General features: G+C 56.7%; 1 protein-coding gene across 3 annotated transcripts in view; it reads right to left on the reverse strand.

The window, feature by feature from the left end:
* PAX7 (paired box 7) overlaps positions 1 to 15,093 on the reverse strand; it is a 97,216-nt gene that overhangs the window by 45,345 nt on the left and 36,778 nt on the right. The window lies entirely within an intron of this gene.

Consider the following 15,093-nt stretch of genomic DNA (forward strand, 5'->3'; position numbering starts at 1 on the left):
CACCTAACTTTAAGAAAAAGGCAAGGTTTGCACCAGTGCGCAAAGATCAATCCCACTTTTGGAAAACGCACGCATGACACACTATACTCGAAAGATTAACCAACATTAACCTTCGCGGTGACAGAGCTTTTGTTTTTTTTTTCTTTATGTTTGTTTGTACTTAGTAGTTTTTAAATGACCATTTAGACAGCAATGCTATAGCATTCGGGGAAAATATCGCAAAAACTAAGTAAATCAGGAAGGCCAGAAGAAAGGGAGAGAGGGAAAAGAGGGTATGTGCCTGTGCTCCGGGCTGGCAGTCAGGAAGCTTCCATTCCAGACCGGGCTCCACCCCTAAATGCCCCAGACCCATGACCCTAGGAAGGCCACCTTCCCTCCTTGGGCCTCAGTTTCCTTGCTTATAACATGAAAGTTTTGGACTATGTGACTTCTACACACAGGGCCTTGCTGGGATGTTTTGGGATCTCTGAGGGACCTTCCAGGCTGGAAGAGGAGACTTTACCTGACTACCTTGGTTGTGGCCATGGTCTCTACGTGATGGTCCTTACTAATTTCCACTCTGGAGTCTGGGGGTGAATGAAGGCCACTGCTTCCTGTGCGGAAAGGGCCCAGTTGTCTGGAGCCAGCTTACTTCTCAGCCCTGGATGGGGCTAGCAGGCCAGGTCCAGGCCAGGAGGGTTTGCAGGAAGGGCTTGCTCAAGCCCCTTGGCATCAGAGATGAAGACACCCTGGGGACTGAACAGGCTTCCTGGCCCCACTGATCCTGTGCCTCTTACCCGTCTTGGTCCAGCAGAGGGAATGCTAACAAGGAGTGGCCTAGCCAGGACTCTGGAGCTGCACCCTCTGAGGCCCCTGGGGAACTGTGGGCAGCTCAGAGGAGGGCCAAGGAAGGGGAAGGGAAAGAAGAAGCAGGCCGTCAGAGATTATCTTCCACTCCTGCTTCCTTCCTCTTTCCTCTTTGCCTTCAAGCTCTCTCCCCCTCCGCTCCCACCTCCATCTTTGCAATTCCTGGAGGCACTTCTATGTTTTGTCATTCATTGGTCCACCAGAGCATCAAGAGAGCACCTGCTGGGTGCTGCCCCCCTCCTGCCCTGCCCGGGCTGGGTACACTGTGCTCACAACACAGTCCGAGAGTCAAGCTGGAAGGGTCTCAGACATATGATCACACAACAGCCAGGAGAAACTGAGTCACACAGAAGCAATGTGAACTGCCCAAAGTCTCCCAGAAGTACCCACATCTGCAGCCTGTCCCCACCCCTGTTCTTCAACTGCTTTAAGTGTCTGTTATACAAATAGGTCTAGGCCTCTGCCACAAGGGACAACCTCCTCCTCCCTCCCTAAAATACCTAATACGGACTCTTAGGTGTTACGTGTCCTGGGCCGGGGGAAGAGCACATGCCGAGGCCTGGCGCAGCAAAGGGCACCATGGGCAACGTGGTCATGGGGCCGTGTCCACGGCGGGACGTCATCCGGTCTGGAGGAACGTCCCTCTGCCCCGGTCCCCTTCCCTCCATCCCATCTCGGCCTTTGGGTGGTCATCCCTGCTATTTCTTGGCCAAGGCCAGGCCGTCCCTGGTTGTGACGCCGCATGACAAGGGAACCAATGGCAAGCCAACGTTCCCCTCATTGTCTACACCGTTCCCTAAAGGCAGAGACCTGAGGTCAGATCCGACCCCCTCCTCTCCCGTTTCCCGGCTGCCCAGCTTCCTGTCATTGAGGGGAGGGCCAGGCTGGCACAGCTGGAGCCCTTGGGGCACCTTCCCCAGCACATCTGGGGCTCAAAGCCAAAAACGACTAGCCCCAAGGATTCAATCCTGAAATTCACTGCGGTCCACACAGGAGCCTGGGGAGGGGGGGTCACGTGGGCAGAGTGGACACGGAGCACGCTCATTAGACAGAGGATTTGGGGTGGGCGCTGGGAGAGCAGCCACTTTGCCCCCATGCAGCTGTGAGATGGAAAGGTCCCAAAGAGGGGTGGGACGGGGCTGGTGCAGGGGTGCGGTGGCCCCAACACAGAGGGATAGGGCGAGGGACCCTCTCTCTGGGTTCCTGGGTCCTGTCTCTGCTCAGGGATGTGGGGAGTCCAATACAGAGCAAGGATAAAACAGCCCCCTCCAACCGTATGGGGGGAAAACAGCCTCTGTCTTAGGAAGCTCCCAATCTGATGGAGGAGGTATCACGCCTCTTCTGGGAATTTCCCGGTCTGATGGAGGAAACTTCGCTTCTGTAGGAGTTGGGGCCGGGTCAGGACACCAACAGCTGCAGGACTCAGAGCCTCAGAGCGCCCTGAACACAGAACAGGATGAGGGACAGCAAGGGGGACGGGAGCTGCCGGGTTTGTCGAAGCTTAAGAGTGGGCAGGACGGAGGTGTGCGCAGGCCGAGTCCAGCCCAGGCCGGGTTGACGGAAGTGGATAGATTATCACCGGGGAGCCTCTTTTCCAGCCTCTACCTCAGCCTCCATACCTCCTTCCCAGCCTGCCGGCTCTCACAGCCGCTGACCCCGGAAGCCTCGGCTACGCGGTGAGGCCCCAACACCGTCAGCCCTGCCCGTGTGCGCAGACTCACCCCGTCACCCCCCAGGTTCCCTGGCCAGCTCTTGGCATCATCCTTAAATGACCAAGCCAGGCTGCCTCGCACCACCGTGCCTCTGACCGTGAGCTTCCTCTGCTCGGAACACCTCACCCCCTTCGCTGGGCTCCCTCTGCTCATCCAGCAGAACCCAGTTCATGGGGGGGCCTCCCCTCCCCAGCAAGGCTTCCTGAGCACACCCACACTGGTCTCCGTGCCCCTTCTTGGGCCCTCAGAGCTCCTCAGGGGAACCCAACCTGCCTATTTCTGGGTCTCTTGGTCCCCATTGGGCTGGGAGATCCCTGGGTGGAACACACCGTGCCCAGCACACAGCAGGTGCTCAGCAAAGGCTTCTTAGATGCATAGGCCTTGACAGAACAATTACAAAGTTCCTCCTGAACCCCGACACACTGCAACAGTCATCACCCTATGCACGTGCACCGCACCCTACAGTTTGCAAGCTCTGTCCCCGGTCCACCACAGTCTCTCCAATAACGCTGACGGCCGAGCAGGCAATATCAGCCCCATTTTACAGATGATCGGTGGAGTCCCGGGGGCAGTGAGGCTGGGAAGCAAACCCAGGACTCAGGACTCACAGCCCAGGGAGAGTCACCTTTGCCCTGGAGTAGTCCCAGATGGTGAAGCATTCCATTTCTGAGCATGAAGACCGAGGTGGCTCGTTCTCCATCCCCGCCCCCCAACCTTCCCAGCTCTCCTTTGGGCCAGAGGAAGACCCTGGAAATGGGATGGGCCTACCAACTTCTCAGAAGGCAGGAGGCAGCTGGCCAGCTGCAGATCCCTGTCATCCTGGATCTGAGGAAGCCAGCGGTGGCCTTGAGGTTTGGGGTCCGTCTCCCAGCTGCCCGACCACCCAGCGACGCCCTCCCACCCCACCCCAGCCCCGCGCTCCCCTCCCCGCTGCCTCCTAACCCAGTCTTCATTACAGTTTAACATAGGCCCCGCGCGAGCCGCGGCAGAGAAACGAATCACATAATAGTTGATATGCGTTTTAATCAAGTAATTCGGGCAGAGCCGAGAGCTGGCGAGTGTGGGCCTGGCGTCCCTGAATACCAAACAGGCCTGGGCGCAGGGCTCGGAAAATGGAAAAGTCATTTACAGCTCAGCTGGGGGCCGGGCGAGCCGGGGCCCAGGCGGGAGCCCCTCCCGGCCCCTCCGCAGAACCGCTCAGCTGTAACCAGCGCGTGGCGCAAGGCTGGGGATGCCCGTGGGAGCCCGGCCCCACACAAGGGCTGGCAACCCGGGTCCCAGGCTCAGGCCCGGCTGGGGGTGGGGTGGCGGAGAGGCGGGGTTCGGATGGACCCATGTGAAAGCTCCCTGGAAGCCAGCTCCTCCTGTCCACCTCCTCTGCCCGCCCTCCTCTTGGGTGCCCATCTCAGCACGGGGATCGAAGGCCTGGCGCTCAGCCCTTACAGCCTCGTCCTCTCTCTTCACGTCCCCTCCATGCCACCAGGCCAGCACCAGAGCCGGGAGATTCAGAATCCCCATTGGCTCTGAACCCACCCTATAGCCCAACCCCCTCCCACCTCATCCTGCCTCAGTTTGCCCTCTCCTCTCTCCCTGGACTCCAGCAACCATCTCCTGCTCCAGCAACCACCAGCCTTTGCATAGGCTGTGCCCTTGGCCTGGAGCACCCTCCCCGTGCCCGTCTGGGCCTGAGTTTGCAGCTGTCCAGGCCAAAGTCGAGCAGGGCGTCTACGAGCACAGGCTTCTGATGCAGTTTCCCTGGATTCTGTGGATTCCATGCATGTAAAACATGGACACTATTAGGCATCCCCCCACCCCACCCCACCGCCCATCTTCCTGCTTTCCCTTTTTTTCCACACCACGTGTCACAATCGGATGGGCTAACTAATCTGTTTTATTGCCCCCTCCCCCCAGCCAACCATCATCCTGGCCATCACTGACGCTCCACGACGATGGGTGGTTTCATCTTTTTTGTTCACTGATAAATCTCCAATGTTTGGCACAGAGTGGATGCCCGAATATCTGTCGAATGAACGAATGAGCGAACGAACGAGTAAACAAGAGGCTAGACTAAGGCACACGAATCAGCGTCACAGACGACAGTGCTCGGTAAACGTGAGCTTCCACGGGTCCTCGCCCTTCCTGATCAGCTTGGGATCACTCCTTCAGGAAGCCTCCCGAGGCCGCCGCCCTCGCTCCGGCTCTGGGGTGCCCACCTCTGTGCTCTCAGAGGGCTGGGGCTCAGCCACACCGTCCATCCACACTCGGTTCATGTCAGTCCTGCTTTCTGGGAGGCCTCCCGGGGCTTGGGAGGCCCCGGCGAGGCGGGGATTTCTGTCCCACTCCACACCCCAGGCGATTTCTCAGCCACTGAGTCAACAGGCCCAACTTCATTCTCCCGAATCAAGGATGGGAAGGAGCAAGGAGAGTGTCTTTAGAAAACGGGGCGGGATCTCACTTTATGACAACCTAAACCCGACAAAACTCTCCTTTCTCCAGGAAGTCCCCCCTCCATCCCCACCAGGTGGCCTTTTTCTTGTAACCTTGAAACTGCAGGTACATAATGTGCACATAATGTGCGTTACAAAATGTGGGCCCCCCTCCTCCCAGTGGGGTGTTCTCAGATCCCGGCTTCTCGGCTAACGGCCTAGTACCGTCCTCAGGCGCTAGAGGGCACTCTGCATACACTCCTGCTAGGAAGGGGCACACCTGGGAAGAAGGAGGTAGTACTGTCTGGGCCGGTACTGTGTAGTTGCACCCGAATTCAGAGCCACGCTGTCTCGCGACGGAACCGGAGCTGGTTCTGCACGGATCTGTGTGAACCTAAGCACGAGCCCCACGTGGGAGAGAAGGGAGGGTTCGCAGAGGGCTGGGACCGTCCGGGTGCAGGGAATTCCAGACTAAGGTTTCCCTGCCTGAGCAAGAGCTGGAAACTGAAGACGTCAAGAGGGTCCTTCCAACTCGGTCTCTTTAACCCGCTGGCCTCATACACAGAAAACCCGGAGTTTCGGAAGAGGGGACCGCAGCTACAGGTGGTGGGGGGGCGAGGGGAAGTGGCTTGGGGGCAGGAGGAGCTCAGCTCACCAGCCCCTTTCACACCCTTCCTGCGGCTTTAAGACAATCTTGAAAATAATCATCAGTTTTTTTTTTTTTTAACTTCTTCATTGGACGATTTCAGCCACTTAACTCATCGACCTCGTGTAAGGACAGGAAGAGCGATGCTTGGTGCTGGGGCGACAGCAGAGCTTGCACGTCAGCGCCCGAAGGAAGCCTGCCGCCGTCGGGTCCCATCTTACGGCGCGTGGCCCAGGTGGCCAGGGGCAGGTGCGGGGAGGGAAGCCGTGGGGTCAGATGGACCTGGGCTTCGAGACTGCATTTGCCCCCAACAAGCTATAGATGCTGCGTGGCGTTGTTCAACATTTGAGCCTCATTCCTGTCATTTCTAAAATGGGATTTGGAGGTGGGGGTGGGTGGAGGGGGTCCGGGGTTCCCGGCCCAGCCGCTCTCCTCCAGACCCAGTCTCTCCTCTAGTTCATACAGCCTGGCAGGGGGAGGAGCTGGCCCTCCAGGCTCACACCCTGAGCTGCCGTGTGACCCTGAGCATGTCACCCGCCCTCCTGGGCTCCCCATTCTCCCACCCACCCTGGGAATAAGAGCTCCAGGCGCCTGCTCCTCAGGGCACCGCGTGGCTGCAGGATGGGAACCTCAAGAAACATCAAATGGTGCCTCTGATGCGGTGATCACAGCCTGCTCCCCACACTCTTTCGGGAAATTTACTCCCCTCCTCTGGGTCGCAGACCCTACATCTGTAAAACGAGGAAAGGAATAATAGAGCCATCACGGATGAAGATTAAATGAATTGCTACAAGACAAGGGTTTCTAACAGTGCCAGGCATACAGTAAGTGCTCAATGTACGTGAGCTATTATCACTATTACTGGGTTTTTCAAATTAATTTATTTTTAAAAGATTTTATTTATTTATTCATGAGAGACACACAGAGAGAGGCAGAGACACAGGCAGAGGGAGGAGCAGGTTCCCTGTGGGGAGGCCAACATAGGACTCGATCCCGGGACACCAGGATCACGCCCTGGGCTGAAGGCAGGTGCTCAACCACTGAGCCACCCAGGCGTCCCACTGCTGGGGTTTTTTAAGAGTTTTATTTTGAAGTCATCTCTGTCCCCGACTGGGGCCCGAACTCACAACCCCAAGATCAAGAGTCTCACGCTCTACCGACTGAGCCAGCCAGGCGCCCCTCCTCCTGCAGTTAATATTGGGGGTGGCATACGGCGAGAACTCAACCTTCCTCTGCACCCCCCCTCCAGAGGCAAGCACAAAGGAATGAATGCTTGTGTGAATGAATGATTCAATGAATGGTGACCGCTTTGGCATCCTTAATTATTTATCCCATGGCCAGTGCTTGGCACAGACCCGGGCGGGCCCCCGCCCTCCTGCTCCCAGGGCCGGGGGTGGGCAGGGGACACAACATCCCAGAGCTCAGGTAAGGCACCTGCTGGCGCACAAGAGCTCACCGGCCCCAAGGACCAAAGAGGGAGCCAGGCCCTCAGGAAGCGGGGCCTGGGAAGGCCTGGCTCGAGGCCTCGAGGTCAGCGAAGGGGAACCAGCAGCTGGGGCCCCAGCGGCCAGATGAAGCTGCCCCGCGTGGCGGCGAGGAAGCGGCAGGCCGGCCACCCGTTGGCGCCCCACAAAGCCACTGTGAAAGGGCCAGACGCCTGAGAAGCCAAGCCTGCCCGACCGACCGGCTGTCCCCGCCACCCCCTCGCGCCTCCTCCCTGCTGGAACTCTGGGAGCCACAGAGGTTCAGCCAGTTGCAAAGTCATCCAAGGAGGCAGAGGCGGAAAGGGGCTCAGCCCCCCGGGCTGCTGCCTCCGTCCATCCATCGAACCCCCTGCCTCCGTACTCGGCCCCGAGGAAGGGCCGCAGCCTGGGGCTCGCTGGACCCTCGGACCCTGAACACGGGGCTCTGTGGCCTCACCAAGTCTCCTACGGCAGGACTGGGCATGAAGGCGGCTGATGTGTCCTGGCCGCACCCCGTGCCTTTCCTGCAGTGACTCAGAGTCCCACAGCAGCCCCGTCGTACAGGCACACGGGGACACTAACTCCACAGCCCAGTGATAGGTGGCCCCGGAGGCCTACAGGAGCCTGGCGTCCGAGGTCCCTGTGCTGGCCCAGGACCTCGCTGCAGCCTGGGGTGACGGCCTCCCTCACCTGGTTCCTAGTTCGCCATCCTGCAGAGCTGCACCCAGAGCCCAGCGCCACCACGAGGCCCTCCCTGAATCCCGGGGCATCCGCCGCCCGCGCCACCCGCCCAGCACTTGGCATCGACCGACTCCTGCTGGGGACCGACGGTTAACGTTTAATCCATATGCTCTGTTTGCCAAATACACCCGATCCTCCGGCTTGTAAGAACTTTCTCTGAACTTCTTGTGTGTGAGGACTGGGTGTCCCCTCCATCGAACTGAGGACACCCCAGCAGAGACTGAGGTTGTGCCTTCCCGATAAGACTGGACAATCTTGAGGGTAGAAACTCATTTCTCTATTACAGCTGGGTATCACCCTGCCCTGGTAATGGCGCTGTGGTTCCTATCATTCTAGAATGTTATATATTTTTTTAAGATTTTATTTATTTATTCATGAGAGACACACAGAGAGAGAGAGGGGGGGGCAGAGACATAGGCAGAGGGAGAAGCAGCCTCCATGCGGGGAGCCTGATGCGGGACTCGATCCCAGGACCCCCGGGGTCATGCCCTGAGCTGAAGGCAGATGCTCAACCCCTGAGCCATCTGGGTGCTCCCACTCTAGAACGTTCTTAATGACAGTCGTTGGTAGGAATTGCAGCCATCGGTTTAACAAAGAAACCCTGCACTTTGTCATCACAGACACAAAGAATGACTCAGGCTTCCCCAGAGCCACTTCCCCAGAGCCTGAGAGAGATTCTCTCTCAGGACTCTGCGCTGAGTCATTTCTATCCATCCAACTTCCAACCATCCCCACCTCCACTTTCTTTAAATAGGGCCTCCCAGAAAACTCCAACACCCAATGTCACGTTCCACGTCAGGGAGCACAGAGGAGTGTGTGCCCAACAGGTATTCATTAAACACCTACTGGATGCCCCACAGCCCCACACTGAGCAAAGCTCCCGCAACGAATGCCCACCACTAGGGAAACCAGCAGGTATCTCAGAATCCTGCCTTTAGACCGAGGACCACTCCCTTAAAAGTGGGCAGAGGTGCAGGCTGAGCCCACAACATGAATGCAAAGGTCGAGCAGGATCGCTGGAAAGGCAAGCCAGGCCTCCCCCGACACTGGGGCGAGTGCGTTAATGGAGGCCAGGCTCCCTCCTTAGGAGCTAAAAGCTCGGGACACCCGCCTGGATAGCTCAGAGGTTGAGCGTCTGCCTTTGGCTCAGGTCCTGATCCCAGAATCCGGAATCATGGAGCCTGCTTCTCCCTCTGCTTCTGTCTCTGTGTCTCCCATGAATAAATAAATAAATAAATAAATAAATAAATAAATAAATAAATAAATAAATAAAATGTTAAAAAAAAAAAAAAAAAGAATCTAAAAGCTCTACCTGGGAAGCCCACCTAATGGAACAGACTTCCCCTCTGTAGACCAACACCAAAGCCGTCAACTGGAGTGACTTCCCCACCTACTGCCGCCTCCAGAATTCCAGATTAAAATGCAAATACTCACTGCAGAAGTGCCCCCCACACTGGCTACAGGCACCCATTCCCCACACCCCACACACCACCAGATGAGGCAACTGTCACCTTGTCCAGAGGCGGGTCCCCAGGGGGTCTGTGGGCGGCTGGGACGACCAGGGGCTCTGGATGACAACCCTGAAGCTTGCTCCTGACTTTGCCTCCAACTTGCTGTATGACCTTTGGCACACGTCTTAATTCCTTCCTGAGCATCATTTTCTCTATCCTCCTGGATCTTTAGGAACAACCCTGAGAAGGCGGCCTGGGCTATATCTGATTTATTCACCACTTCACACTCCCAGAGTTCAGTACCATTCCTGGCACACAATAGGGCTTTCAATAAATGCCTGTTGCTGGATAAATAGTGATCGATTGATGAGGGCAAGGAGGAGCTCCAGAAGGGACTGGGGTTCTAAATTGGGGGTGCAGGGCGGGCTTCAAGACCCCCTGAAATCATCTGATTCTCGTAGGGACAGGGAGGGACAGATTTCACGACCATCATCCGCTTCTCAGTGGTCCCCAGGCCCTTCTTCTTCTCTTAGGGGACAGGGGTAGGGAAGGCTTATGTCTCCCCACCCCTCCCCGCCTCTCCCTAGGCCAGTCCTGGGCCCCTCGTGTCTCGGGCTGGGCTGGTCGCTGGGCAGCCGGAGGCCTTTCATGGTGCATTCTCGGCCGCCCCTCCCCGCCCTCTCTCCCCAGCAACCCCACCCTGTCATGCTCCCATCAATCTGCCGCAACCGGGCCTCTCCAGCTGGCCTGGCCGGGCTGTTCCCAGGCAGAGCAGGTCCACAGTGGAAGGTGGTGGAAAAATGTGGACAAATTTCTGATTTGCAACACTCTGGGAAAGAGTTTATTGCCATTGTTTGAGGACGAATGTATAAATAAAGCAAGGCGAAGATTGCAGGGGGAGGCCGATGAAAGGCAGAAAACGAGAAATTTTATGGCCATAAGGAGCGTACTCTAATGGTGATTTTTGAGGCACTGGACCATGGTAGTTACTTAGCCAAATGATCGCTGTGAAGCTGGGCAAGGCGGCTTATTTCTTAATTACTGTTACGTATTATGTCAGGCAGATGCCCCAACCCTGGAAAACTTGGTCCTGAAGCAGCCACCGGCTCCGAGTCAGGTCCCCGGGGCCAGGATGCTGGCCAGCCGGTGGGAGGGCCATCGCCTGCACCCACTGATTGCAGGGGGCCCCCCGGGGCCTGCCGCCCTCCCTCCTGGCCCGGGCTCCTGCCTCCCCAGGTGTGAATCCAATCACCCCCCACACAGGTGTTGGGCTTGTGCAGGTTCTGAGCTACCCACGGCTGAGACTGCACAGAACAAAACAGACGCGATGTCTGGCTTCCAAAGATATTCATGGAAAGCAGCTAGGGGCTCATCTGGGCCTCCCCACTGTGGGTCACTGTGCAGGATGACTCAGGACAGGACAGGGGTGGGGGGACACAGGCTGGGTGGTCAGAAGAGCACCGGTGTGGGGAGGACGGGGTGGCTGTGACCCGCTGTGCCCCCTGCTACCCACCTTCTGTTTCTTCACCTGTAAGAAAAGGGGGCGGGACTAAATCATCCCCCTTTGGGTCGGGATTCCAAGATGCTGGGACTCTCTTGCTCTCACAGCCGGCGAGGTTGATTTGACCGGCACCTGCCCTGTGGAACACTTTTCTCTTATGGGTTCACCGCTGCCAAGTAAGGCAGTAACAGAAGGAAGAAGGGGGTTACGGCTTACTGAGGGCGTCCTGTGCGCCAGCAGGAGCTCAGCGTGCATGATGTCCTCTCATGGAATCCCTCCCAGTCACCTCAGGGGCCAGTGCTCCTCGGGAGACGCTCAGAGAGGAGGGGAGACTTTCTCAGATGCTGAGCGGTGAAGCTTCCATTCAACCCAGGTAGGTCCCAAAAGTCACCAAATACATTTCAGGGAAATCGAGCCACCTCCCTAGCACCTTCTGGACCAGCGTCAGCGCATCAGAATCCCCTGGAGGGCTCCTTGAAACATAGGTCCTGGGGTGGGGGGTAGGGGGAGCTTCTGATTGGGGAGATGGAGCCAAGAGGGTGCATTTCCAAGTCGGCAGGTGCTGCTGATGCTGCGGGAGGGCCGGGAGGGGGGCGGGGGGCACCACACTTTGAGAACCACAGTTCTGCCGAAATTCGGAGAAAAACAGCGACAGCAGCCACAAAGATCATGCTGCTCTGGGGAAAGGGAGAACCATACAGGGCTTCGTACCTCTCATCGGAACGGAGGGACTGAAAGACAGTGGCAAGCCCTCAGCTCCCACCTGCGGACCCCAAACCCGACCTGTGCTTCCCCCTGGGGTTGGGGGGGAGGAGACTCAGCCCAAGGTGGCCCCAGCCAGGGAGCAAGCTTGGCAGGTGAACTTCCTTCTCTGTAGCCCTGTTTCTGCCACTTGCCATGGTGTCTGGGTCATCAGATCCTTTTTCTTTGTTTATTCTTTTTCTAAAGATTATTTATTTATGTATTTAAAAGGAGAGAGAGCGAGCATGGGTGGGCATAGAGGCAGCAGGAGAGGGAGAAGCAGACGCCCCTCTGAGCAGGGAGCCCACATGGGGGTCGATCCCAGGACCCTGAGATCACGACCTGAGCTGAAGGCAGATGCTTAACTGACTGAGCCACCCGGGCACCTCTGGGTCATCAGATTCTTAGCAGACCACAGCCCAGGATGCCTGGAGCCCTCACCAGGACCCAGCCTGTCCCACCCCACCCCAGCCTCCGGACCTACCTCTCTCCACCCCTTCTCTCCACCCTGGCTCCCTACCTAGGTCCTCTTTCCCTTCCTCCATCGTCCTTCCCTCCACGTTCACCAATCAGATTCTGTTACCCCATATTAACAAAGAGTTGTCGCCGTATCAGGAGGCTGACCTTTCCAAGGCTGACGTCAGGGACCGCCCCTGACACCTGCTTCCTCTGTGACCCATCTTCCCGTCTCCTAGCTTGAATTATTTGGAGGGGCAATGTTTCTGTTCCAGGAGAATGACTTTTTTCTTCTTCTTTTATCTGGTTTGTTCATCATTTTTATTCCCAATGCCCAGAAGAGGGCTTGGCCCATGGGAAGAGCTCAACACATGTTTGTCCAATGAATGAATGAATGAATGAATGAATGAGTGGCCTCTTCCTATATGCCCAGATCCGTGCAAGAACTTGGAACGTTTCCGCAGACGCCTGGGACAGTTTGCTCTTCAAGCCAACGTGACTGTTGGTGAGGATGTTAGGATCATCCCGCACAACCACCTCATTACAGATGTATTTATGCGACGCCAGACACCTGGCCCCACGCTGAGAGCCCCGACTAGCCAGCTGCACGGCTCCAAGAGGTCCGGGGATTGACGCTCTGTAAACCAACACACAGGGACTCCGCTGAATTCTCCCTTCTGCATCCAGATGTTTGGTCCACTCAGAGGTGGCCCAGAAGCAAATGTGGGGTCTTAACGAAGGCTTCGGAATCGCCTCCACTGGGGTGATCCCTCAGCCCGCCCGGACTGCCAGGATCTCACCGCTAACAGTCAGACGGCTTTGGAAGTGGGTTGCTCAGAGGGAGCCCGTTTTTAAGGGAGTTAAAATCCAATTTGATCCTGCTGCTTACGCCTTTTCTAGTTTGATGTGTTTTTGATAAAAAAAAAATTTTTTTTTTGATCAATAAAAATAAAATCTGTTACTCGCACCCTGGGGCAAATTATTGCTCCGGGCCCCGTTTGCTGAATCTTGATAGAATAAATAATGTTATTTTTCCAAAATGTGGCCAGCCATAGGTTAGTTACGTTAAACCAGCGCAGAGGGTGGGTGCGGGGGGGATCTGAAAACACACTGGTTCTCAGAGGGCAAAAATCAGGCCTCGAGGGGGAGAGGGATTGGGCTCCCCAGTCCTAAAGAACAAGCAGTCCTCCCCTCAGAGATGAAACAGTGATGCTCTTACCTGCTGCCAGGTACTGTGTGTGGCATGTGTAACAGGCATCACCCCGCAACACTCAGACCTGGCGGGGGCACGGATATTGGAGCAGTTCCAAGGAGAAGACCCCGGGAAAGGCAGTGGTTTACCCAAGGTCACGCAGTTGCCCGTGGCCGTGCCAGGACTGGGACTCAGGTCTGTCGGGATGCTGAGCCTGAGTGCAGACCCCCTGCCACCCTCCCTCTCGCCCTTCCCTTCCACCCGGGTGCCGTACTGTGCTGACTCCAAATAGCCCCGATCCGGGCAGCCGGAAAGGCCACCACCCTCTGGCCTGGGGCTGCAGGTGGTGGGAGACGACGTGGCATCTGAGATCCGGAGAAATATCATGGGAAGCTGCTGGGTCCTGTGCTTTGGGGAATTAACGTGGAAGGACACACATCCCACTGTTTTAGCCATGGTCCTACTGTGTGCATGCATGTGCTTATGATTCCGGGCAATTTTGCTTTCTGTTATGTATTTCCAACACCAGCATCGACAACAAAATATGACCTTTTAGTAAAAGAAGCTTATGTGTCCTGCAAGAGGACGGAGAAGAGGGGGACCGCTTGGCGGCCTCACAGGCTGCATGCCAGTCCTGTGTGATACCAGCCCGGGGGGACCCAGGGATTAGATTCAGAGGCTCATGGGGATCCCTGGGTGGCTCAGCGGTTTAGTGCCTGGCTTCAGCCAACGGTGTCATCCTGGAGACCCAGGATCGAGTCCCACATCAGGCTCCCTGCATGGAGCCTGCTTCTCCCTCTGCCTGTGTCTCTGCCTCTCTCTCTCTCTCTCTGTGTTTCTCATGGATAAATAAATAAAATCTTCAAAAAAAAAAAGATTCAGAGGCTCAGAAATTCTGAGTCAGGGGAATTCTCAAGCACGCCTGGGAATGAGGAAGGTGTAGGAGGTGGGGAGGCTGGTAACCTCCCTGGCTGCCGAAGGAGAGAAATAAGCCAACCCTGAGCGCCCAGGGTGTGCGGAGGCCGGCTCATACGTCCCCTCGTTCCACCCCGATGACTCGACCCTTAAGGACTTGTATCCTGCTGGTTCTAACAGAAGCTCACGTTAAGCCACCAACTCAAAGACATAAAGCGGAGCCGAGCTGCAGGATTCGAATCCACGCCAGTGGAGCCTCCTGCAATTCGGGGAGGGGCAACGCCTCCCCGGAGCCCGGTGTTTACCCTCCCAGCCCCCTCGCACGCAGCCACAGGGGCCCCCCAGCCCAACCTCCAGCTTCCATCGCTCTCAGGCTCGGCCGCCTGCCCGCTAATTAGATTCCCCTGGAAATAAGAGTGCATTGTACAGTCCCGCTAAAGGCAAACTGATTTCACAATTTCTTTTCTTTCCTTCTCTTAATAACTCGCAATGTCTCAAGGAGGTTTTACTTACAGCCTGCACACTGGAAAATTATTCTGTCTCTCATGCACTCATTTTTCTCTTAAGGAAAATTGAAAACTGGATTTCTCCTCCATCACCAGCCCCTCTCTTAGCCTATCTTGTGCCCAGACTATTCTAGTCCTTGGCCCCTCTATACCTTGCAAGCAAGCCCCCCCCCCCGCCCCCCGCCGCCTTCCTGCCCCACAGCCTGGAAAGGCTGGCAGCCCCCACTGATCTTGGGAACAGTGAGGCGTCTTTCAAAAGTTTAGAGAGGGGCCGGAGGGAGGGAGGGAGGCGTGCGGTGGGGGGCAAAGCGGGCAAAGCGGTCCGCTCCGCTGTGGGATGCATTTGCCCCCGGAGAACTGGACTGGGTCCAGCACTTTTGAGGTAGGCGCTGGGTGAGTGAGGGGCCTTTATTGGTCCCATCGGGTTCCCGTTAAGTGTCAGGGAGTAAATTACAAACAAATGGGTCCCATTTCCATTTCTGAAGGCATCTCCCGCC

Source organism: Vulpes lagopus, chromosome 8, assembly GCF_018345385.1.
Source record: "Vulpes lagopus strain Blue_001 chromosome 8, ASM1834538v1, whole genome shotgun sequence".
Taxonomy (NCBI): Eukaryota; Metazoa; Chordata; class Mammalia; order Carnivora; family Canidae; genus Vulpes; species Vulpes lagopus.